Consider the following 20,488-nt stretch of genomic DNA (forward strand, 5'->3'; position numbering starts at 1 on the left):
AAGAGAGAGAGAGAGAAAGACATACTGTTGATTCCATTTCTCTGAGAACCCTGACTAATACACCATCCAGAGGAATGGCTCCCCACCATCACCCATCCCACTTCCCACATCATACTTGGTGAAGCCTCTGCTATTCTCTTACCTACCAAAGTGCGTATGTCCAGTCCTGCTGCCTAGGCTGGAAGGTCCTCATGAGCCGGTGCTGTGTCTCCATCATCAATGCATTTCTAACATTCAATGGAGTACCTGCAAGTGCTCGATAAGGATGTGTTGTTGAATGGGGCTGCAGTTTTAGTGACAGTGCTCCCAATGCCGAATGCTTAGGTTTGACTCATCTGTAGGTTCATATACAAATCAGCACATCGATTAGGAAGAAGATGAAGGAAAAGAAAAAGAAAACAATCCTTACCAGTTGTTTTCAATTACCAGGACCCTTTGTTTTCCTTGCCGCTTCTTACCCAGCTACCTGAAGACCTGTCAAAGGCAATTTACTGTTCAGAATTAATTGAGCAGGCCACCGTAGTCAAGATGCCACAGTGTTGGATTTAGCCTACACTGTATCCAAAATTAAAAGCAAGAATTCTCTTTTGAAATAAGATATATTCAAATAGAAAAAAATTATAAGAAAAACTTATCTGTGATCATCACCCTTCCTTGTACTCCAAATGTGTGCTGAATTTTAATGTCCATTTTAAAGAGGAAATTATGACCCTCAAGCCCAAGATCAAAATATCATTTCTGAAAATCAGATTGAATCTTAAATTAGAAACTTCTGCAGACATCTTCCACAAAAGTTTTTTTTAATCATTTGTCATATTTTTAAAAGATTACAAGATGAATTCATCTTCGATTAGTCAATCTGAATCCTCAGGTGAATAAAGAACCAATTGTCTTAGTTTTCTGATCAGTAAGACTATTTTCAATGAGCACCCAACACCAACAATCTTGTCCCATAGGAAAACTGATTTATAAGCATGTCAAATGGAGATTTTATTTTATCCTGCCTTCAGCTGTCATCGAAAGACTTAGCGGCTCTCCCCAGGGAGCAAGGAGACGAAACAGTAGGAGACCTTCAGAGGTCAACCTTGAAAGCAGGAAACACTCAGTTTTGACCTGGTCTATTGAAATCAGTATGGCATGGCATAGAGAAAGGAAGCAGATGGCAGAGTATACTTACATCAATATTTTTCTTTATTACAGAATTTGCATTAAATTTTGTTAAAGGACAAGTGGATTCAATTGACCATCAGAGATACAAAAGGTATATGCCATGAATCATATCTTAAGTGAATTTTAATCAACACAATAGGATTTGCAGTACAGGCTTATTTTTCTTTGAACAAACTTATCTTTTTATTTCTATTCTTTGTTATGTAGAAAAATACAGTATAAGACATAAAAAAGAGAAATATAACCTGTATTCCCACCATCAGATGATGCCATCAACATTGCAGCATATTTGATCACAATAGTTTCTTTATGCATTTTATATCATTGTGAACTCTGCTTTTTCCACTTACACTAGAGTAAAATAATTTTCTGTTATTACCTTTCTCTTCCTAATAGGAGTTCCTATTATCATCATTTTGGGAGGTTAAGCCTTTTCTAAACCCCAGAGCTCATAAGCAATGGAGCTGAGACTGTAACCCTGACCTACCTACCTTCAAAGACCATACTGTTTCCACTAAGTCAAACTACCTTAAAAATACTTATTCCTTTTGGCTCAGTAAGTCACCTTTTGGGAATCTACATGGAATCTGAAATGTACGAGATGAGCCTGGGACATTTTGAGATGCAAGAAAGCAAGAAGCTACTAAATACTAAATAGGTCACGTCAAAAGGAAGCAAACGAAAAAGATCCCAAAATGACACAATGCAGCTACCCAAAAGAATAATAATCACTCTCCGTTAAATCATTAAACATAAAAATCAAGGAGTTCATAATGATACTTTTTTAAAACTTACTTATGAGAGCACCAACTCATTACTCTGAAAATTGATAAATACATAGAAAGAATCAAGAATTTATCCTTTCTTGTACAAATTGTAATTCAGGGCAGCCAAATACTTGATGAGGATAAGTCTTTATCGAAGAATTATGGATAACTAATGCAGAAGGAAGGACAGATTAAGAAAATTGCCATTTCAATCCCTCATGAAACCCTGGATCTGTCAATGGTCGTCAGTGAATGTTAAAATCACAGGTGAAATACTTGTGGGAGACTTTTAGAGGACGGAGCATCCTGACATCACCAAGACTGATTCCTGGCATTACCAAAAGTGGAGCAAACAGATGTCATGAGTTCATGGTATGATTCCACGGGAAGTACATAGCATCAGAAATATTATAATCTAAAAAGCATTTTAACCTTAATCGATTTAAGGCTCAGACCTAACTATCAGTTTATAGGAAATAGAAAAAAACAGAGGAACAAGTTAAAAACATCACAGAGAAACAATTATGCAAATCTAGATGTAGATCTAAAGGATAATCTGATTTTTCTAACAAATTCAATGGCATGAAAACAATTGAGGAGTGAGGAGGAGGGACAATGTTGACTGAAATAGCTAAGAGAAATTATTATTAATATTATTCGAATAGGCCAACCGTAAAAGAACAACTTTCAGACAATTAAAGACATTTGAATATGAATTGATATTAGAATATTTTTGATATTTGTGTTATTTGTTTGGTATGATAATACCTAGGTGGTTTTTTTTTAAAGTCGGGCTGCTTAAATGTATATAAAGAACTTACAAAGAAAATAATATGATATCTAGTATTTGCTTCAAATATTCCAGGAATAAAAAGTGTGTGTGTGTGTGTGTGTGTGTGTGTGTGTGTCTGTGTGTTTGTATGTGGTGGGAGGGAGAGAGGAGACAGAGATGATTAGATGAAACAGGAGTTGCAAATTGTTGACAGCTGCTGAAGCTGAGATGAGTCCATGAAGATTCATTATCCTATTCTCTCTACTTTCTGTATGTTTGGAACATTCCATAATAAAATTTTAAAAAACCCTAAAAAATGATGCATATGAGTACATCAAAACCTATAGAAATGAAATTCCATATATGCCAGGACTAGAAAGATATGGAATAAATAACTGTAAAAAAAAATGTGAGAAAATCCTACTCCATATGTTATATGCTGATTTCTGATCTGCATTTTAAATGGAATTGCTCCAATATTATCTGATTAGTTTTGAAATTGATGATTAAAATAAAAGATTGATCATCTTCTACATTTTTTGACACCTTACACCATCACCAATTTGAGTATTAATAGAAGGAGCATCAAAACTATCAATCTAAGAAATTCAGAATGAAGAGGTCTGTGATATGCTCAGTGAACATGTCTTTGTTGTGGCAATGAAATAATTTGGAGATGGAAAGAGAACATAAATTCTGCAGAACAATTTTCTGTGCTCCTCTTTAAACAGGTTAAGGTGCTGATTTGGTTTTTCGAAAACTGAAGCTGTGGATCACAAAACAAAGCAAAATTAATTGTGAGTAAATGGAAGAAAAGATCACTTGTAATGACACTTCTTTCCAGGGATATGGTTAAGCAAGATAATAGCATTCAGAGGGTAAAAATAAGTCCATTCACTAATGCCCACACACATTCCATATAATGACAGATGGAGACCTAATTTTAAAAACATACTACATTGTAAAAATACTTTGGAAATATCTAACTAAACAGTGGATTAGAACTTGATTAAAAATAAATTATTGAAATGCCAAAAGCTCATTAAAGGGAAGATGCTATGTGGAGTTGACTCCCCAAAGAAACAAAGCCCTTTGTGTTCAGTAAAATATTTTCAGCTGAATGAAACTACTGAATATTTTAATTTTCAGTTTGTGAGGGAAAAATTATTTACACTTAATCACTGGTTTGTTTTTAACCCCAGAATTATAACAATTAGGAAAATAAGAGGCATTTATAAGATGCTTAAAGCAGGTCACACTCTCAGGACAGGTTCCCAGGAACTGGACTCTGCGATGGAAAGTTACATGCAGGAGCTTTACTGGGGAATGTTCTCAGAAACAGCACCTGGGAGGGGTGAGGGAAGCAGGATTGGGCACACGGAGAAGTAGAACTGTGATGCGGTTGCAAGAGGCCACAACAGATACCACGAGAAGACCAAGCAGAAAGGCCCTTCAGAGCTTTCATAATCTAGGCAAGGGGGGCCAGGCCCTTGTATTCTCACATAAATCCAATACCCATGGAAGTGGGTATTGGAAGAAGTAGCTCCTTTTGGCCAAGAGTCAATCCCAAGAGGAACTCATGGATGAGTACCTTTGCAGGAGTGAGAAACCAATGCTTCTGACTGCTTGGAAATGAATGCTTTGATCCTGAAGGAAACACGTGGGGAGTGTATCTCCCCTCGCATTGCAGCCCCCACCCTTAGCCTCCCTCCTTCATGTAATAACTTCATCCCCTCTGAGAATAGCTCCATGGGATTCTCAATGATCTATTTTTCTTTGGAAACTGGTAAGAGGAAGGTTATTGGGACAAATCTCAGCCCCTTTCAGTGACTACATCTGGTGTCATGATCTCCCTCCTCTGCTTTCACACTTTTAAACAGCACTGCTGTAGTCTGGGGGGCTTACCTGGTGGGATGACCATGATTTTCATCCCAGGAGACCCTAAGCCCTGCCTTACCATGAAAATATGGCTTGGTGGCATAACCAGTTCCAGCCATGGCTACTGCACTTGCTCATTTACAATGAAGATCTGGCAAGGGGGTACCAAGAGACAACCTAGTGAGTCACCTGGGTGGCTGTGATCACAACTGGACAGCAGCTGTAGCTTAAAGTGTAATGGAATTCTTGTGTTCCCTCATAGAAGCATTCTCCCCTTGGAGATAAGGACCCGGGAGAGACTAAATGTGCAAGGACAAGCAAGCACAAATTCCTCAAGCAGGTCATTGGGAGTAATGGTAGTGGAGCCAGACCTACTTCCAATCATTGTTTTCTTATTGTTTTTTTTCTCGCTCTGTCACATGGCTGGAGTGCAGTGGCGCAATCTTGGCTCACTGCAATCTCGCCTCCCAGTTCGAGTGATTCTCTGCCTCAGCCTCCCGAGTAGCTGGGACTACAGGCACACTCCACCATGCCCAGCTAATTTTTGTATTTTTTGTAGAGACGGGGTTTCACCATGTTGGCCAGGTTAGTCTCAAACTCCTGCCTCAAGTGATCCACCAGTCTTGGCCTCCCAGAGTGCTGGGATTACAGGCATGAGCCACCACACCAGGCCCCAATCATTGTCTCCTGAGGCCATCAATCCCACCTATTGGAGATGTAGCACTATATAACGGGCATTGGTTCAATGCCACCCTGTCCTTACAACATATTGAGAGGTGACAGCGTGCTGGCAGCCCTCACAGCCCTCGCTTGCTCTCGGCGCCTCCTCTGCCTGGGCTCCCACTTTGGTGGCACTTGAGGAGCCGTTCAGCCGGCTGCTGCACTGTGGGAGCCCCTTCCTGAGCTGGCTGAGGCCGGAGCCGGCTCCCTCAGCTTGCCGGGAGGTGTGGAGGGAGAGGCGGGGCAGGAACTGGGGCTACGCACAGTGCTTGCAGGCCGGGTGGGTGTGGACTCGGCGCGCCTGGCACTCGGAGCCTCCGGCCATCCCTGCCGGCCCTGGGCAATGAGGGGCTTAGCACCGGGGCCAGCGGCTGCAGAGGGTGTGCTGGGTCCCCCAGCAGTGCCGGCCCACCAGCGCTGCGCTGGATTTCTCGCCGGCCTTAGCTGCCTCCCCTCAGGGCAGGGCTCAGGACCTGCAGCCCACCATGCCTGAGCCTCCCACTCCCTCCGTGGGCTCCTGTGCACCCAAGCCTCCCCAATGAGCACCACCCCCTGCTCCACGGCACCCAGTCCCATCGACCACCCAAGGGCTGAGGAGTGCGGGCGCACGGCGCGGGACTGGCAGGCAGCTCCACCTGCGGCCCCGGTGCGGGATCCACTGGGTGAAGGCAGCTGGGCTCCTGACTGGTGGGGACTTAGAGAACCTTTATGTCTAGCTAAGGGATTGTAAATACACCAATAGGCACTCTGTGTCTAGTTCAAGGTTTGTAAACACACCAATCAGCACCCTGTGTCTAGCTCAGGGTTTGTGAATGCACCAATGGACACTCTGTATCTAGCTACTCTGGTGGGGACTTGGAGAACCTTTGTGTCCACACTCTGTATCTAGCTAATCTAGTGGGGAGGTGGAGAACCTTTGTGTCTAGCTCAGGGATTGTAAACGCACCAATCAGTGCCCTGTCAAAACAGACCACTCGGCTCTCTGTAAAATGAACCAATCAGCAGGATGTGGGTGGGGCCAGATAAGAGAATAAAAGCAGGCTGCCCGAGCCAGCAGTGACAACCCACTGGGTCAGCTTCTACACTGTGGAAGCTTTGTTCTTTCACTCTTTGCAATAAATCTTGCTGCTGCTCACTCTTTGGGTCCACACTGCCTTTATGAGCTGTAACACTCACCCCAAAGGTCTGCAGCTTCACTCCTGAAGCCGGCGAGACCACTAACCCACCGGGAGGAACGGACAACTCCAGATGCCCCCCTTAAGAGCTGTAACACTCACCGCGAAGGTCTGCAGCTTCACTCCTGAGCCAGCAAGACCACAAACCCACCAGAAGGAAGAAACTCCAAACACATCCGAACATCAGAAGGAACAAACTCCAGACACGCCGCCTTTAAGAACTGTAACACTCACTGCGAGGGTCCGCGGCTTCATTCTTGAAGTCAGTGAGACCAAGAACCCACCAATTCTGGACACAGTATCACCTGCAGGCTGGCACTTTAGCTGTGCTTTCAAAAACCTCCAGAAGATAGGCAGTTTCTGGATGGTGTTATCCTATCATCATATGTCCATTGTTGTCCTTCTTTTGCTATAAAATGGGGCCAGTGGTCCACAGTCACATTATCCAGGATTCCATGTCAGTTTATCATATAATCTATAAGCCTACAGGTGGTCATGCTGCCTGAGTCCCTGTGGGTAGGAAAGGTAAAGCCATCTCTGGAATATGTGTCAATTCCAGTCAAAATCAATTACTGCCATTTCCAGATTGAAAGGAATCCGATGTGATCAAGTTGCTAGCAAGTGGCTGGTTAGTCTCCTCTGGGGACTGTGTTTGTTGAAGAGCTCAGTGTTGGTTTCTGTTGCTGGCAGGTTGGACATTTGGTAGTGGTAATAGATATATTAAGTAATTACTTGACTTCATGGAGATCCACTGTCAATTATCAGGACCCCTGGTTCTGAAGGGGGACAGAGTGATAATTAAATGGGGACATGATGGGGACCACTTGTAGTGTTGAGCATGTTTAGAGTGCCAGATTTCTTGGCCATTCCCCTGGATGTGATTTTTTTTTAAATTTATTCTCTTGGCCATGGTAAGAAAGTTTCAGAGGCTTCTATGTAGCCCTCTTCACTACAGACCATACTGGTTGGCCCTACAAACCAAGGAACTAATGAGAAGATTCTGCTGACTACTACGGATTTCAATTATACATCCAGAGACTGAATAAATGACCACCAGGTGGATCCATGGAGTCAAAGAATCCCTTGTGAAATCAACTAGGTCTGGACTTCTTATTTCTTACTCTTCATAAGCTCCCGCTTCAGCAAGGGGCCTGGATGAAACAAAACTTCCTGAATACCAGTGGAGACTGGACTGCGCCCAAGAGTCCTGGAAATATCTAGGATTGCCCTTTTTCCCATTGAACAGTTACCCAAGTAAGTGGCCACAGATCCCTTTGAGTAAAGACTGGGGGAACTGTTATCATATGCACTTGCCATAGTATAGCAGGCTCCTTCCTCAAACCAGCCTCTCCAGTCAACAGGTTCTGGGTCAAAGGACAGGCTCAGATCTGGAAATTGGCCATGACTCTTCAGTGAAGTGTTGGCATTATTCTTATGTGTCCCTGTATCTTGCCCTTAATAACACTGTGGTCTAGTAACCATCTCCACAGCTCTCTTTGGGTGAGGACTCCTGGCTGCCACTCCAACCTTTCCATTCATGATAATAATTGCATCCTTCTTGGTCTGCTACCTATAGTCTACCACCCGGCCTCTATCAATCTGGGATCTTACCATCCCCATTGCTGTTATATAGAAGCCCATTGCTGTTATATAGAACCATCCCAGTTATATAGAACCCCAGCACAATATACAGTATCAGCCCTCCCCTAGAGGGGGTAGCCACCATTGAGTTTCTCATTGACACATTGCCCTCTCACCAGCTCATTTCTTACAGCTTTGGTAAAAGGTTGCCTTCTGGGTGCCCCTGTGAAATACAGTGAACTGGTAGATTGTTCGGTCTTACAAAGTACAGTAGGCCCCCATTATCTGTGGGAAATACATTCCAAGGCCACCCCACAGGTGGATGCCTGAAACCGCGAATAGTACCAAACCCCATATATATGATGTTTTTTCCTATACATGCACTGTGGCACTTTTGCAGTTTGAGGTATAACCACAAAACTAGCATAAATTTCTTTGTCCTTCTTCACAATTTCACAGGTAAAAAATTTGTTCTTACCATGGATCTTAGCAACCTCAGCATATAATTTTTTTTCCTTAAGAACTTTTACCTTTTCACTTAAAGGAAGCACTTTATGGCTTCCCTTTGGCATATTTGAATCACCAGCATCACCACTCTTGTGCTTTGGGGCCATTATTAGGTAAAATGAGGGTGCCTTGAACACAAGCACTGCGATACCTTGACAGTCCATCTGATCACCGAGATGGTGAAGCGGCTAACTGGAGGGAAGTGTAGACAGTGTGTATCCACTGGACAAAGGGACAATTCACATCCTGCGGGGGACAGTGCAAGACTTCATCACACTACTCAGAACAATGTGCAATTTAAATCTTACGAATGATTGATTTCTGGAATCTTCTATTTAATATTTTCAGCCCACAGTTGACTGGGGGTAAACAAACTGTGGAAAGCAAAACCATGGATAGGGAGAACCAGTGTACAGTTGTCCCTCAGCATCCATAAAGGATTGGTTCCAGAACCTACCTTGGATACCAAAATCTATAGATACTCAAGTCTGTGATATAAAATGGCCTAGGATTTACATATAACCTACACACACCCTCCCATACACTTTAAATCACCTCTAGATTACTTATAATATCTAATATCATGTGAATGCTATGTAAATAGTCACTATACTATATTGACTAGGGAATCATGACAAGGAAAAAAATGTCTGTACATGTTGAGTATGGGATGCCACTTTTTTCCCAAATGCTGAATATTTTCAGTCCGAGGTTGAATGAACCCACAGATACAGAGAGCTGACTGCATATCCACCATAGCATTCCTGCTTCTCGGAGCCTTTTGATCTCTTTCTTCATCGTCTGCTAAGGCATTTCTCACATATCTCCTCCACATAGTTGATCATTGCATTTCTAAGAAAGAAAAGAGTCAACAAAGATACCCTAAGAGTCAACCAAGAAGAGTGCTAAATTCTCTATCTCAGGGGAGTGCTCCCACATAGATAAAGTTTCCAGTATCCAACTATATATTGCATCCTTCTTAACCCAGGCCCTTCAGGATTCATCCCATATATATTCTTCCACTCCTGCTAGTACTTGCTGGCTCAGTCTTGCATCTTCTTTGGTGTCTATTTTTTCCTTCCTTATCACAATCAGCACTTCTCCTGTCAAGTTTTATTGTACTTGACTCTAGTTCAGGGTCTGCAAACTTTGCCTGTAAAGAACCCGATAGTAAACATTTTTGGTTTTGTGGGCCATATGGACTTTGTCGTGACTACTCAGTTCTCCCATTGTAGCATGAAGGCAGCCATAGGCAATGTGTCATTGAATGGATGTGGTTGTATTCCACTAAAACTTTATTTACCAAAATAGACTGCAGGCTGGATTTGGCCAGGAGACTGCAGTTGCTGATCCCCATTGTATTTACTGGCCTAGTGTCCAGGAATGGAGTTGGGATCAACCCTGAGTTAAGAACACGCTATCTTGCAAGAAAAAGCTCCTGCACTCTCTTCAAGCAAGGGTAGCACTAGCCTTTAATAGGGAGCAGTGGGCCCAGACGGTTGAGGGGAATCTGAAGATTCGAGATTTTTGGTGCAGGAACACATATATCCTTATTCCAAGTCTCAGCATCTCACTCCTTCCTAGTCAGGGTCCTGACCTTGGCATAGCACACTTACTAGGATTGAAAATTTTAACCTTCTCTGGAGCCCTCCTGGCCTTATAATTAAGTTCTAGGCTTGATCCTGGCTTTTTTCTACTTCTGGCTGCGGGAGATGAGAAGCTCTTTATAAACTGCCATAGGCCCTCTGACTTTCACACTTAGCCTTAAATTGGTAATTAATCATTGTATCCTTTCATCCCCTTTCTCTAATTCATTTTATAGCACTCAGAAACAGCCATCCAATTCTATTGTGCTTACAATTACCACTTCCCCTGAACCCCTAGATATCTCGGATACTAGACTTACCAATGCATTGCCTTCCAGCAGTTACATCACAGTGAATGTTGCAACAATTGCATAGTTACAGCCTGCCAGGGGCTGTAGGTAATCCACCCACCCACCCCTAGTTATGGTGTCCTCCCTGCTGGCTGGTCAGCTGGTGACCCAGTTCCAGATTCCATTTTAGAGTCTCCTTCCTCGGACCATTCCTAGCACCAGTGGTTTTAAGAATGCTTACCTGAGAAACAGGGTCTGAGGTGGAGATTTACATGCAGGACTTTTACTGGGGAGTGCTTTTAGGATCAATACCTATAAAGAAGAGAAAAAGGATTCCATAGAGGGAGAAATTGAATTATGATTCTGTTGCAATAAAGGCCTTCAGCAATCCCATGGACTGCTGTCAGAGTTGTCTAGACAAGGCAAGGGGCCAGCCAGCCACAGGATGCGTGCTGCCCCCCAAACCCCAACTGCAGAGGGGGTAGGGCCTTGGGCAGGGCAGCTCTCTTCTGCTAAGGGAGGGATTCCTAAAGACAGACTCATTTGCGAGACAACAAAAGCCAGCACTCCTGGCAGCTGGGCGAATGAGTGCCTGAGTCCTGGAGGGGAGATCGGGGCTGCACACCACCGCATCCACTACAAGCATGTGCAGTGGTTGAGTTCATGTCCACAGTAAGCGTGTCAGATAGGCATCCATGAGCCCAGCTTTACTGACACACCCTAGTTACCAGGAATCCTGGGAGAAGCCTTGGGTTCAACTAATTGTTGCGATTGTAATTGTGGTTCCTGAAGGAATTCTAGATGATAAACGCAATAAAGTAGCAGTGATTTATTGTATATAGAAACTTTAAAACCCACTTTTGAAGGGTAAAATTACAAGAAAGAGGAAGGAAAGAATAAAGGAAGGAAGGAAGAAGAGAAGGAAGGAAGAACGTAAGGAAGGAAGAAGGGAAGGGGAGAGGAGGGGAGGGGAGGAGAAAGGAGAAAAATCAAGTCCTCTCAACTCACTAGAGCAGCCATATCTACTTAACTGGAGACAGGTATTATAAAAAGTTATTTTTCTACTTCCCTGCCTTTTAACAGACAACATTTTCTGCTTTTTGGCTGGGGAGAGGACATTTGAAGTACCATGAAGCCAAGTTTGTGACAGTGACAAACTTAAAGAGGTTACAATTTTGAAATATGTAAGTATTTAAGTTGGAATCAACAAAATACCTATTAATGTGTGTGACATGTACAGATGTCCAAATAAATGTAATTTATTTCCTATAAAGTCAGAATAATTGTTTAGGTAGAGTTAGAAAACATCATTTTAAATTATTTTGTCATTGAAGCTGCAAATTATTATAAAATCCCACAGAAATTGATAGTTGAAATGATTTTGAGATTCTCAAGTATTATCATAATACTTGCATAATTTGAAATTCTGATGAGTTCCTCAGAAGTTTATTTCCAAGTACCTGTAATCTTTTCATGTTGTTCAACATTAATTCATAGCCAGGACTTATCTTCAGGCAACTTTACGGCTTGTTCCTCTGTGAAATTCTGTAAGTTGGAGATTATAAACATGAAAACAATCAGTTGGGGCTCTTTTTGGCAGATTTTGAAATGTTGCCATTTGTTCAATTTCTATCCCTATAAACGTAGCAGGTACTGGATCTTATTGGTATCCAAAACATATCATCTCACCTTACATTTATTCTTCAGGAAATTAGGCTCATAGCTAGGTGGATTTTCAACAAGTTAAATATAAACTTTCTGTACCCTCATTATTTGTTGATGCTATTGAGTTCATCTTGAAACACACACACACACACACTCCATGTGTCTAACTCCTCCTCCATCCCTCTTCAAACAAAATGAACATTAGGACTTTAAATTGCAGGCAACAGCCATAATCAGAAAGCCAGAAGCCACTGCTCCAACCCTGAGGTCCTCTACAGTTGATTGCAAGGCAAATACTAGGCAAAGATCTCTCTAGATCCTTAGATGTCTGCTTCTTGCTCATGGAGTTGAAAGGATGAAATGAAAGGGCGTGGGCACAATCCCTAGCTTGGTGCTGGCACAGAAGCCCAATAAGGTCCACAATTCCTCATCTACAGTCCCAAATCCCAGAGTTCTGAACACTGAAATATTTTTTGTAAATCCTTTGGCATCAAAACCTGACCAGAGAGAAGGCTATTTCTAGGCCTCGGTATGAGTGGAATATGTCCCTCTCTAGAAGTATAAATGTGTTTGATTATCAGATGGTCCTCCAAGTCTTATGGAGGTCTGACAGTATCTACAGTATATGCACCCCAATAAATTCCTAAAAGTCCGAACATCTGAGTCTCTAAACACCTGGCTTGAAAGGCTTCTAGCTGGGAGTCTGTGGATCTGTCCTTGGTGGCTCTCTTCTCCTTCCCTTTTTGCTGGTCGTGGCCCCTCTCCTTCCTCCCTGGCCATCATTAGTCTATCTGAAATAAAAACTACACTTGGTCAGACATCCTCTTGTGTCAGCACCTGTTAGGCACCTTATCACATATTTTTTGGAAAGCCTGGGATGACCCTGGAAGGGATTGGTAATGAGCCTCATTTTAAAGATAAGGAACCTGAGATGGAGAGAACTTAGTGAAGGTCAAGAACTCCCATGCACAGAACTAGGGTTGCACCCCAGTCTCTGGCTACTCAGCCTCTGCTCCTTCTACCACAGCAGGCTGGGATTTACTTGAAGAAACACTGTTTCTTAAGGAACACTTAAAATTCAACCAAGATATTCTCCCTGTGTACTCACAGGCAGTAAAGTGTAGTGCCATAATTCTCAAAGTATGATCTCAGGATGCCTGGATGTCCCTAAGACCCTTTCAGGGGCTTTGCAAAGCCAAAGCATTTTTTGTAATAATAATTATATGTTATTTGCCTGTTTCGCTTTTGTTCTCCTATCAGAAGACTATGGAGTTTCCAGGGTTGGCATGACATGTATTATACAACAGATTGAATGCAGAAGCAGATATGAAAATCCAGTTGTTTCCTGTTAAACTGGACATTAAAGAAATTTGCAAAAATGTAACAAAAAAAAAACCCACTCATTTCACTATAGTTTTTTTTTTTTTTAAGGAAACATCGTTGTTTTTTATAAAAATATATTAAGGTTAACATGCAATGGTTTTATTACTTTTAAATGAGTTAAACATTTTTTAATTTTCTCCTTCATAATTTCTAATACCATATATATATATCAATAAATGCAACCAACAAAAACGAAGCTCATCAGAGTCCTCAGTACTTCAAAGAGTGTGAAAGGGATCTGAGGCCCAAAAATTTAAGAACTGCTAGTGCAGTGTTAAGAGTGCAGACCTAGAATCCTAACTACCTGAATTCATACCCCAATTTTGCTACTTAGTAACTATGGAAGTTTCTTTATGCCTTAGTTTCCCCACCTACAAAATGGGGATAATATATTATCTACCTCCTAGAGTTGTGGTGAGGACTTAATGAGTTTGCACATGTAAATCACATACAACAATATCCATCACTGAATAAGCTCTTTGTTTTAGATTTTATGTTACCAAATTGTTACCTACTCTATATATTTGTGTTTATTTCTAGGGAAAATCCCCCAACATTCAAGATGAATAAAAAGAATAAATTACTGAATTATCCAAATAGATTTCATTTACTTGAATTAGAAAAAGAAAAAACGTCTTGGAACTGAAGTCGCGTTTCAAGCATAAATGTTAAAATAGTTTCCATTTACTCTATTTACTGCCAATTTAATAATCTCATTCTCTGGCACTAAGCATTAGAAAAATCTTTTTAGAAAAGCTAAAATCTCTCACCTTTATAAGTCGTCTCATTTTCCACATTTGCCGATGCTGTTTAGAAAATGAGTAAACTAGGGTTGGGCAACATGTCTGAGACACGTTACCCCAAGTAAGAATGGTATATGAGATTGGAATACCAAACGTGGTGATTAATAATAAAACAGAATGCTTTCAATTCACAACTTAGAAGTCTTATTCAATGAAATCAAAAATGTAGGTTTTTTTAAAGCACAGATTCTTAAATAAATGTATTCTTGAATATAGTTTTAATGCTTTTAATATAGGTTTAGGTATATGCTAAATATAGATTCATTCTTTTCCTCTAAAGAAATGCATCGTGCTTACTCAGTAAATAACAGTTTATACCAAAGAATTTTGTAAGGAGTTGAAAACGGTTTGACTTTGCAGAGCAGCACAGTGGCTAGCACACACACTTAGAGAAATACGTTTCTACCTTACTCTGTCAATTACTAATGCATACCATGGCTGAATTTCCTTATGCCCAGATTCTGCTGTGTAACCACAATAGGAGGGAATTGACCGAGGTCAGTTCAAGTATGTCATGAAAGTCTAAAATTCTGACTCCTGAAGCCTCTCATTTTCCAGCACTGACAATAGAAAGCACAGTAATTAAAAGCAGTGTGACCTTGGGCTGTTACACCCAATATTCCTGAGCTGTAAAGCGGGAATAATAATTGTATCTACTTCTTAGGTGTGCTGTGATGATTAAATAAGGTATTATAATGTATGTAAAGTCCTTGCGCTTAAAACAACATTGACGGGAAAGCTCCACCACAAGGTGTTTAAGTGGAATCCAAGATTCAACCATGTAATATATGTGATGGTGTAATAGTGAGGTGTTCCAGGTACTATTGCTGCATAAAGTTAGTGTTGTAAAACTATTTCGTTATGCTCATGGATTCTATGGGTCACGAATTTTGGAAGGCCTCTTCTAGATAGTTCTTGCTTGGGTCTGTTCCAGGATTGCCATGAGTTGGTGGGGGCAGCAGTCATCTGAAGGCTCAACTGGGCTGGACATGCAAGATGGTGCCCTCAGGTGCTGGAAATTGGTGCTAGATGTTGACTGAGACTTTAGCTGGGACATCAAACAGAGAGCCTACATGTGATCTCTCCATATGGCCTGGGATCCTACATAGCATGACTTCCTGGGGGCGTCAGACTCCTTACACTGGTCGAGAGTCCAAGGAAGCCAACTGGGAGCTGAATTGTACTTCTGCTGCATTTAATTGGATATGAACAATTAATAAAGAGCAGCCCAACATCAAGGGGAGACAGACCCTACCTCTCCAGGGAAGGAATGTCAAAGAATTAGCGGGCATGTTGTGAAGTTGCCATATGAGGGAAAGAAAAATATTATTTTTCTGTCTGTATAGTCTCCAAAATAAATTAATAAAAGGGACAATATTGAAAATATTGACCTGAGAAAGTCCCGAATGATCATGAAGCAAGCACTTCCTAACTGTCCCCAAAACCAACCCTGTGTAAGAATTTAGCCCACTTCTAGCTGGGGGTGGTGGCTCACACCTGTAATCCCAGCACTCTGAGGCAGGCTCACCTGAGGTCAGGAGTTCGAGACCAGACTGGTCAACATGGTGAAACCCTGTCCCCACTAAATATACAGAAGTTAGCTGGGCATGGTGGTGGGCGCCTGCAATCCCAGCTACTTGGGAGGCTGAGGCAGGAGAATCACTTGAACCCAGGAGGCAGAGGTTGCAGTGAGCCAAGATTGTGCCACTGCACTCCAGCCTGGGCAACAGAGTGAGGCTCCATCGAGAAAAAAAAAAAAATTAGCCCACTTCAGATTGAGAACAGGGGCAAAGGGAAGATAAGAAACAGCAATTGCCAATTCCATCTACATTTGAATTATGCCAGGTCATATTAGCATTATCATGGATTTTTACTCTATCAGATTATAAGCTAGGTTACTGTAACTAAAACATCACAACACAATGGCTTCAATTTATTTCACTAACAGTCCAGTCAGCTCCAGTTGGCAGAGCACCTCTCCTCCCTAATGTCCTTCCATACTATTGCTCTGCCATTCCCTGAGGTATAGTCCTTATCTGCATGGGTAACACTGGTGCACCTTACTTCCAGCTCGGGAGAGGAAAAACAGGCAGCAAGTAGAAAAGCAGCTTATCTCAGAGTTGTGAGGATCTGTAGTCAAGTTGCATCCATTGCCTCTGTGCACAACCACTGGTCCAAACTTAGTCACATGACCACGCCTTGCTGGAGGCGGGGCTGGGAAACAGTTGCTGCCTGGTAAGCCACATGCATGAGGAGAGAACAGATTAGGGGAACAAGTGTGCCTCACAAACAATAAATAAATAATTATTCTAAAATTTTAACTGTTTGCAGCATTAACAAGCTAATCAAATCTTAATCTCCATGAATTTCAGTGTCATAAATAACTAATGTGCCAATTGCAAATTAGTCTGAATTAAATGACATGTATTCTTCTAAGCACTTACAAATTTCTCTAGGACTGCCAGCAATTCTCTTGCAAAAATGACTGCACATTGAAAGTTGGCAACACAGCTCTTACCTGGACTCCCACATATGAATTATTGTGAATTCCAAATTAATAATGTTCAATGAGATCTTAACAGAGTTTAGAAATGATAATCAAGGTGGAGGAAAACAGCTTAACAATGAAGACTCCACAAATAATCAAAATTGGGGCAAATTTTGATCACCTTCTAGGGAAGAAAAGGTGATATTTTCTTTCATGTATTAATGTAAATGTAAGATTGTATGTATTTTCGGATTTAAAATGAGATTTTTGCACAGCTGCTGCAAATCTAATGGACTTGAGTACACTTTTATAGCCCCACCTTCTCCCCAAGTGTGCTCCTTAGGCTGGGATGACGCTGAAGACACTGCACAGGTGTGCTGCAATATTAAGAATGCAGGACACTTTGGGAGGCTGAGGTGGGCAGATCACTTGAGATCAGGAGTTCAAGACCAGCCTGGCCAACATGGCAAAACCCTGTCTCTACTAAAAATACAAAAATTAGCCGGGCGTGGTGGTGCATGCCTGTAATCCCAGCTACTTGGGAGGCTGGGGCAGAAGAATTGCTTGAACCCAGGAGGTGGAGGTTGCAGTGAGCTGAGATTGCACCACTGCACTCCAGCCTCGGTGACAGAGCGAGACTCTGTCTCAAAAAAAAAAAAAAAAAAAAAAAATGCAGAACAAGAAATTGTCACCTCTGGCTTCCTTTTGTGTCTCCTTTAAAAAGTTACTGAACTCCTCTATTTCCTCATCTGTAAAATAGGAATACTACATATACCTCACAGTGGAGAATCATAAAACGGCACTTTATACTCAGTAAAACACAAAGCAGAAAGATTAAATCAACACTGTCCAGTCTGTAGACGGGCAGCAAAGGCAGCTAGGGGTTTCTGTAACATGCATGGAAAGGGACAAGATTATGTTCTCTCACTTTTGATCCCAGTCTTGATGTCTCAAGGTAAAGACTGACAAACACTTGCCGGCACCATCTGGTCCTGCAATGCCTCCCAGGAGGAAAGGCTCCACACAAGTTGCTGGCAGCCAGCTGCAGCAGCCAGCGCTGGCTTGGTACTCACTTAGAACCTTTTTTTTTTTGTTTGCTTTTGTTTGAGATGGAGTCTCACTCTGTCGCCCAGGCTGGAGTGCAGTGGCGCGATCTCGGCTCACTGCAAGCTTCGCCTCCAGGGTTCACGCCATTCTCCTGCCTCAACCTCCCAAGTAGCTGGGACTACAGGCACCTGCCACCTCGCCCAGCTAATTTTGTGTATTTTCAGTAGAGACGGGGTTTCACCGTGTTAGCCAGGATGGTCTCGATCTCCTGACCTCATGATCGGCCTGCCTCGGCCTCCCAAAGTGCTGGGATTATAGGCGTGAGCCACTGCATTTAGCCAAAGAAGAACCTTTAACATGACGACTCTGGCATCCACTGTAAGTTTAGATAACTGTTTTAAGGACAATAGGTACTATGGCAGGACGGGGGGGTGTATGTCAATACAGATTAGATTAGCTCTTTTCATCAAAAAGAAATGTGGAGAATAAAAATTTGAAGAAATAATGATGTCACGCCTGTATCAAAACATCTCAAGTACCCCATAAACATATACACCTCCTGTGCACCCATAAAAATTTTTTAAAAGTTGGAGGAACAAAAGCGCTATGTCAATACCACAGTGAGGGTAGAGAAACGTAAGAACAGAAGCATTCCCTAGGCTTTACACTTGGATCTTTGTTTGGCAGGTTCAGCCCACATGCATGTGTTCACTTCTCCAGTGTGATAGGCATAAGATACCAGAAAAGGATCATGTAGCTGTGAAAACACCAAAACAGGGAGAACTGATGGTAAATGACTATGTGTGAATGGACCAGGAAGCCCAAAAAATCCTAATACAGAAAACAGAGTGGGGAACAGAGTGCACCTAGAGAAAGAAAGATAAACACACCCCAAAGGAACAACAAGCAAATAAAATATCAAAGACATCTCCACATTTTCTTGTACCACCAAGAGGCTCCCCCAAAATAACAAGTCCATTTGTCATGTTTCCTGTCTCGTTCACTTAACTATCAGGAGATAAGGTTTAAATCTCTTTTTGTTTGCTGGGCCCCCCTCCATCCTCCATCCTGCAAATAGAATTCTACTCCAGAAAAGCAAATAAATTGAATTTTATAAAATTACAGTGTGGATAGAAGTGACACAATGGATTGTTCCACAAACCCAAAATCAGAACTAAGGTGTCTCCTGAAGCCTGGAAGAAGTAGCTAATTAAATAAATGAAGAGGCTGGGTGTGGTGGTTCACGCCTATAATCCCAGCACTTGGGGAGGCTGAGGCATGAGGATTGCTTCAGCCCAGGAGTTCAAGACCAGCCTGGGCAACATAGTGAGACTCTCTCTCTGCAAAAAAAAAAAAAAAAAAAAAAAAAAAAAAAATTAGTCAGGCATGGTGGTACAGACCTGTAGTCCCAGCTACCAGGGAGGCTGAGGTGGAAAGATCACTTTAGCCCATGGGGTCGAGGCTGCAGTAAGCAGTGATCACTCCACTGCACCCAGCCTGGGAGACACAGCAAGACCCTGTCTCAAAAATGAAATAAACAGAGATAGTATTAGTATTTTACAGGTCAGTAAACATGCTGTTCTCATTGCCTCCCATGCCCCTCACCGGATAAAAGAGATGACAAATTAAAAGACGACATAAATGTATATTTATATATATTCATGTATGTAAGTGAGGTATGCATTAACAGTGCTAGCTGGTATGGTGATGTGGAGTTGAAGGCAATCAAGGTGTCAGCTCTAGAGAAAGCAGTAAGGAAGGTGTGGTAGACGCACACTATAGAATACCAGGCAGCAGTCAGAAGCAATGAACTAGACACTGCTAGATGTGGAGTGAAAAAATGTTGAATGAAAAACGAAACTGAGAAGAACTATAACACAGTATCATGTACATTTGGTTAAGCATAAATTAAAAACATACCACATGCAAAGCACTACACCATTTTCTCGGGCTATAGATTTAAAGGTGTGTCAAACACAACAGATTGGGTCCTTCTGTGGGGAGAATGGTAGAAAACAGGATTGAAGGAGCAAAATTAAAACCAAGGAGTCCTCATTGTTGGATAATAGGGAACCTGGGCACCAATGGGATGTAATTAATTCAACTCTGCATCCAAAGTTTAAAGAAAAAGACCTATGTCTAGCAAATGAGGTCTGGTTAATACACCATGAGGGCAACCACATTCTCCTGGCATGCTTGAACCCACCACTCAGTATACTGCACTGACTAAAACTCACCATGCCTTACTCAGTGTGGTATATTTGCTCTGTAAAAGAGAACTTTAAGCACTAACTCTGCCAGGGACTCAATGAGTGTTGGGTCCTTTAGCAGATTTATTTAACCCCAACAGCCTGTGAGATAATAAACACCTCCATTTTACAGATTTAAAAAGCCAAGTCACTTTTCCAAGGTCACAAAGATAACTCAATGGATTTGAACTTCATGTTTAGCTTCATTTTCACTATATCAGTGCCTTCCTCTAAGCCACCTAACATGAGAATTTCTCCCGAGATTTGACCCTGAGGTAGTCTTTCTAAAATGATACCTAAACATTTTACCTTTACTTTCCTCCTAGACTAACTGCACCACTGGAAACTGCATCAGACTACACAGTAGTCACTCTGTGCAGTCATGTTTAGAAATAGAAAACCTTTAC

At 41.9% G+C, this 20,488-nt stretch overlaps 1 long non-coding RNA gene across 1 annotated transcript in view; it reads right to left on the minus strand.

Annotated features, from left to right (window-relative positions):
* The window catches only part of LOC129397732 (uncharacterized), a 74,530-nt gene extending 63,865 nt beyond the window's left edge, over window positions 1-10,665 (minus strand). Inside the window, exon 1 of the long non-coding RNA XR_008625323.2 lies at window positions 147-10,665. This is a non-coding gene — a long non-coding RNA (uncharacterized LOC129397732). The remainder of the gene's footprint in view (window positions 1-146) is intronic.
* Between the last annotated feature and the right edge of the window lie 9,823 nt (window positions 10,666-20,488).

Source organism: Pan paniscus, chromosome 4 (assembly GCF_029289425.2).
Source record: "Pan paniscus chromosome 4, NHGRI_mPanPan1-v2.0_pri, whole genome shotgun sequence".
NCBI classification, from domain to species: domain Eukaryota; kingdom Metazoa; phylum Chordata; class Mammalia; order Primates; family Hominidae; genus Pan; species Pan paniscus.